We start from the raw sequence: 6,185 nt of genomic DNA on the forward strand, positions 1-6,185 counted from the left end.
TTCAATATACACAAAGTAACAATATCACATAATAGTGAGATAGTCTAATTCACAGTGGGACAATGATTCTATGCTCTCCCACCTTTCTTGCCCTCCTGTTTGTGTGGTCACGTTAAGTCACGTCAACATTTTATAATACTATTCATTTTTGTCTTATTATTTCTATAAAAAAAATATAAAATGTTGACGTGGCTTAACCGTGACCATACAAAATAGGAGGGCACGGGAGGACACGGGAGGACACGGGAAGTAGGGGGGCAGACAATCTTGTCCTTCACAGTGATAGACATGTTATGTTGTTAGACAATCATTTTCAAATTCATTCTTAGAGAAATAGCAAAATGTTCTTCAACGACAGTCGGTAACCCATTTTTAGCCGCTCTCAACAGTATGTAATCGTTGCTGCAATCGGTCCTGGTGTTTCCGATGTCGCTGCCTCCATGAACACCGTCACTTTGAGATTTTGTGGTCTTGAATAATGTTGCGACTAACATCTCTAATTTGTATTGAAAGGTTGGATTCATTGCTAATCAAAACAGCTAAGGCCACTTTGCTAGCAATAGCCACCTCCTTCACCTTCCTTCTCTTTTATCCTACCCCAAAATCCTCGTACCACTCTCTTCATATCCGATTCGCTATCAGACAATGCCTCCGTAAGCGACCACCTCGACCCTCTCACCCGCCGGCCACACGTGGCTGGCCATAAAGCCAACGCCAAGGCTGCAGCTTATGTCCTCTTCATTTTTACTTTCTCCAGTATCAAATTCCACGTTGCCCCTTACCGTGTGGCTTTGACTTATCCGGCGTCACACTCTTTAACACTTGATTTGATTTTTACCACCTCCGCAAAAAGGGTTAAAAACACCTAAAATACTTGTAAGAGAAACAAGATTATAATAGCAAGGTCGTTTTCCACCGGGATCATTTTAAATAAATTTATGCGAAACCAAATCTAATCTAATTATTTAAACAAAGTTTTGAAAAAAAGTGATTTAATGACCTAAATTAAGAAAAACGAATTTAATTAAAAAGGTTAACAAAAATATGTAATATAAAAATGAAAAAGGAAAAAGAGACAATTTTTTTAAAATCAAAGTGAGAAAGCACTAGGGTTACGCCGTCACTTTAACAATCCTATGTAGTTCTTCTACTTATGTATGAATTACATATGCATATTTTGAATGTTAGGTTTTCCTAAAGTATGTCCTACTTGGAACCTCCAACATATAACATATATCTAAAATGCAACCCGCCCGTGGTGTCTAGATCAAATATGAACATGCATGACTCATTACATTTTGTAAAAACCTTTTGAAAAACCATGCAACTCTTAAGATGTGGCGTCCATCATAAGTGAAGTTATACATATTAACCACAAAAAGCCTTAATGCAATTTCAGGGGGACAAATCTCAGCCAAAATTGCATCAAATTACTTTTCTAAATATTCTAATGGTCACGAATCACTAAGACAAATAAATAGTTTAAACCGGTGATTAACAATTCAAAATCTGCTTGCATAATATCATAAGCAAATTAAAACAAGACTACATATTCTTGCTAAGGCTTGTGACCTTACCCTAGCAAAGAGAATTAGTTACGCATATTCATAATTAAAATCAAAACGATCTTTATTGAAATAGAAAAAGACTGAAAACATCTTGAAAATATAAGTCTTGGAATCTCTAAACTTTGGCCAAAATCCTCTCTCCGAAACTTGCATAAAAAGAGAGGAACTAGGGCCAGCACAGTGGCTTATTTATACTACATAGAAAGTTCATTCCTTGATTTAGAATAAAACTAAGAAACCAAATAAACGAAAATAAATTAAAAACATAATCCTAAATTGCTTAGGAAAATTTGCCCATAATCTGTACAGCCACATTTTGGACCCAAATCTCTTCCAAACGATGAAATTTTGACACGAACAAACTAAGGAACTCACAAACATCCTCCAATTAGAATCACTCCAAAATTCATCCGTTTGATCATGTTTTGCTTTAGAGAAAGTTGAATGTCCTGTATTGAAAATATAAAGCAAAGTAAAAAAATTCTATCGAAATAATTACCAAAACATACTAAGAAAAGAATAAAATACATAATATGAAATCGACTCGTCAACACGTACACCGTCCCCGATCAGTTTCAATCTCCAGCAAGAAATCTGTGAGAGTGATCCTTATGGTGATATGGCACATGAAGGCCCGCCCATTTTCCATGCTTATGCAAAGTCGGGAACTGTCAATGTCACTCCCGGTGGTTTATGTCAATTACGAACTTTTAGAGGACTATGAGACCTTAAAACAAATGGGACTGAATGTTTCGGGTTCGATTAATAAATTTCAGCTAGAAGTCTCAATTTTACTGTTAGCATCTATTATGATTTGAATGTGAGATCCACCTTAGCATGATTAGTTACTCCTTTGCCAAAACTGCGTCGTAGATTGGTCATTCTGGGTATTCACACTCACCGGGATGCGTGGACATTTGGAGCTGTTGGCCCAAATAGTGGCACTGCAGCACTGCTAGAGATTAGAGGTAATTGTGGATTTGAATTATGTATCGTCATCAAGTTCGTGCGCAAGAAAGAAAACATAACAGAAGCTGCTTTTGATGTGTAACGTAGATTGCCCAAAGATTAGGGAAGCTGCAGAAAAAATGGTGTAAACCTCGGCGTACATTTGTCTTGTGCAATTTGGCCCAACACTCGAACCCTGGTTGCCCCTGAAAAAACAGGAAACATTGTGCTTTTAATTACTAAGAAACAATTTTAAAATTGCAGGATGCCCAGTGTACCATTCAATTTATGATGACTTTATATGGATGCAAAAATTTGGTGATTCAATGTTTCATAGGCATGTAACAGGTCAGCCATAGGTTTTAATTCTTAATCGAACGCATCTCAGACAATCCGACTTGCATCCCCCTTGACAGTTTAAATTCAAGCACCTCGATTTAATTGATTGGTGTCGATCACAGTGGCAAGTGTATGGGATCTGGTAGCTCTTTGGCTAGCGGATGCAGAATTTTTGCCTTTTAATGATCTCTCGTACGCAATGGAGCTACAAGTATGGCAAACATTTTCTTCTAATTAACCGCTACATTCACTTTTGAAAGCAAACAAATGTATTAGTTACGTGGAGAAACTTGTGCAATACAAAATAGTATATTGAAACTCTAAATGCCAGACATATAGAAGGACTTGGAAATGATATTTCGGACATGAACATAAACTTAACTCCTCTGTTCAAATCCATTGAGGAGCTCAAAAGAGCATCCACAGAAATAAATAACCGGATAAAGGTATCGATGAGTTTCCTATAAATCTTGATCAACACTTTCATTTCATATGAATACAGAACTGAACCATGATTCTCCGGGAAATAGAACAAAATAAAGGTTGGCAGTTCACGTGGAAGAAAGATCATTTTGAAGGTGAGAGAACTGAATGACAGACTAACGATGGCAGAGCCTGCATTTACAGATCAAGATGGACTATTTGGAAGGTCATACTATAAGCATTTGGTATGTTTCTTACAAATCGTCATGTAAATTTAACTAAAGTTGTATCCATTGTTCTTTCGTTTGCGTTTGACCATCTCTCAAAAGCATTTTGTTTTCCTAACCCAGTGATCTCGGATTTTGATTGTTACAAGATGGGCTAATTAGTATAGTATTTTGGCAGATTTACGGGCCCTCAAAGCATGACGATTATGGATCGATATCCTTCCCTGGAATAGATGAAGGCATTGAAATGTCGTGGAAATCTGCAACATGAAGTTTATAGGGTCTCCAGAGCTGTCAAACATGCCTCGCAAATCCTCAGTGGCGAACTAGCTAACATGACAACTTGTAGTCTCATATGATAAAATTGATGTTCCACACTAAAATCAATTGGCAATATGGGAAGTAGTCCAAAATTATTTAAGCACATAGCAAACATTGTCTCTCACCGATGTGAGACAACTCTCAACACGCCTCCGCACATGTGGCGGATTTTCAAGCCTACATGTGGACAACAATTGGGTGATGTGAAGCGTATGTGGCCGTTGGGCTTCACACGTAGACAACCTTGCTCTGATACCATGATAAAATTTAGGTTCCATCCTAAAATCAATTGGTAATATGGAAAGTAGCCTAAAATCATTTAAGTACATAGCAAAACTTTGTCCTTCACCGATGTGGAACAATTCTCAACATCATATACCAAGAAAATTTCAAATGATAGTTTGTGGACATCAGCAAACAAAAAAAACTGCATGTATTTCTCTATTTAAATCAAACGCGTGCGAATAAGAAATGTTGTTGTGTTCGATGTGTTTGTCATTGAAAAAATTGCAAACATGTAGAAACTTTTTTTAGGGGAACATCATATTTAGCTGCAACGCTTTGTCTTCTTCAGTTAAACAGACTAAATTCTGTAGAGACAACACTTTTCTAATAATTATAATAAAAGATTGAACCTTTAATTTAATGGTTTTGCTTCACAGATTGAACCTTTCCTTTCCTAAGCACGTTCTGAAAACAAGGAAGTCAGGTGCTTCATTTAGGTCGTAGATTTTATTGAAAATATGACTTTATGGGGACTGGCTAGAGACTATGGTAAATGTATTTACTTAATACTTACTGTTTAATGGTTTGATGGCTAACAAAATAAGAGAATATCGTATTTTATCAAATTTGACTTTTGAATTATGAATATATTAAGCATGCATGGATTGTAATCAAGCGCGACTTATATGAAGTTACATATATAAATGGATAATACTAAAGAGATTAAAATTATAAATCAAATTATGTAAACCAAATCATATGATTGTTAATAATTAAATTATTAATTAAATATTAATTAACATGCTTATTGTCTATTGATGACAAATCATTATATTTACAAATTTAATTTAAGATTTTGATTTCTTACGCATTATTCTATATAAAACACAGTGAAGCAAACATGCATAATCAATGTATGGGCAGAAAGTACTGCATGCACGCACGAAGCCCTTTCATGTCATCTTTGCACATCAGTGGGTTCCGATGTCCCGTCAAATCCATCAAAACAAAAAACAAATTCAAATATTATTTTCGCCATGCTTTGTAGAGAGGCAATGGCCGTACGTGAAGAAAGAAACCATTCACGCATCGTCTCTCAACCTTTAAGCATCACATGCATGCAGTTCTTTCACCTTTATTCTCGGGCAAAAGCAAAAAGATCTTTCCCCTATTTCTTCTTCATGAAAAAAATAATAATAAATATGAGTTGAAAAGTTACACCCACAACCACTGATGTAGGCGGTAAAATATTTTTTTGGTCGAAACAATATTCAGCTCCTCTTCTGCTTTTATGCAGTAAGTTTTTAAATTTTATCTGGTTTGTTGTAATCTTAATTTTCTGGGTACATAATTTGGGGGTTATTTTTCTCTTGACAGAAGAAAGACAAGGGTAAATGTTTTTGGGTTATTTTCTTCTGGCAGGCAATATAATGAAGTTTCTCAGACCTCCCTCCTATAAAAAGAACCAACCCTCCAACCCTAAACCCATCCCCATTCGATAGTCTCCCTGTCTCTCTTTTCTTGTAACTGAAACTCATCATCTAACAAAAGAAGTCGTCCTACGTTAGCTGCTACCATGGACAGTGACATGCATGCATGTGCGATGTGCATGTAATGTGATAATATTATGTATGTGTAAATAGTTTAAGGCCTAATTGGATAAATGGTCCCCGTGGTCATAAGGTATTCGGATGATAGCCCCTGTGGTAAAAAAATTCGGATTTAAACCCCTGTGGTCTAAGTCTGTTAGGATTTAAACCCCTGTGGTCTAAATCTGTTAGGATTTAAACCTTTCTGTTAAATAATGCTGATGTGGCTGCCACGTGGCTGCCACGTGGCAAAATAATAATTTTTAATTTTTTTTTAAAAAAAACCTGAATTAAAAAAAAAAAAAAAAAAAAAAAAAAAAAACAAACAAACCGGATCTGCAAGAAGAAGAAGGAAGAGGGAGAGGGAGGAGGGCGCGAGGAGACGGCTCCGGCGAGGGGGGAGCTAGTCTCCGGCGGGAAGAAGAAGAAGAAGAAGAAGAAGAACAAGAAGAAGAAGAAGAAGAAGAAGAAGAAGAAGTCGCGCAGGGAGACCGGCGGGAAGAAGAAGAAGAAGGAAGAAGGAGAGGGAGGAGGGTCGCGCGGGG

General features: G+C 36.6%; 1 pseudogene; it reads left to right on the forward strand.

Annotated features, from left to right (window-relative positions):
* The first annotated feature begins 478 nt into the window (after window positions 1-478).
* Window positions 479-3,864, forward strand: LOC126602714 (probable glutamate carboxypeptidase LAMP1; annotated as a pseudogene).
* Window positions 3,865-6,185: the final 2,321 nt, after the last annotated feature.

The sequence above is a fragment of the Malus sylvestris genome, chromosome 15 (assembly GCF_916048215.2).
Source record: "Malus sylvestris chromosome 15, drMalSylv7.2, whole genome shotgun sequence".
In the NCBI taxonomy this organism is placed as follows: Eukaryota; Viridiplantae; Streptophyta; class Magnoliopsida; order Rosales; family Rosaceae; genus Malus; species Malus sylvestris.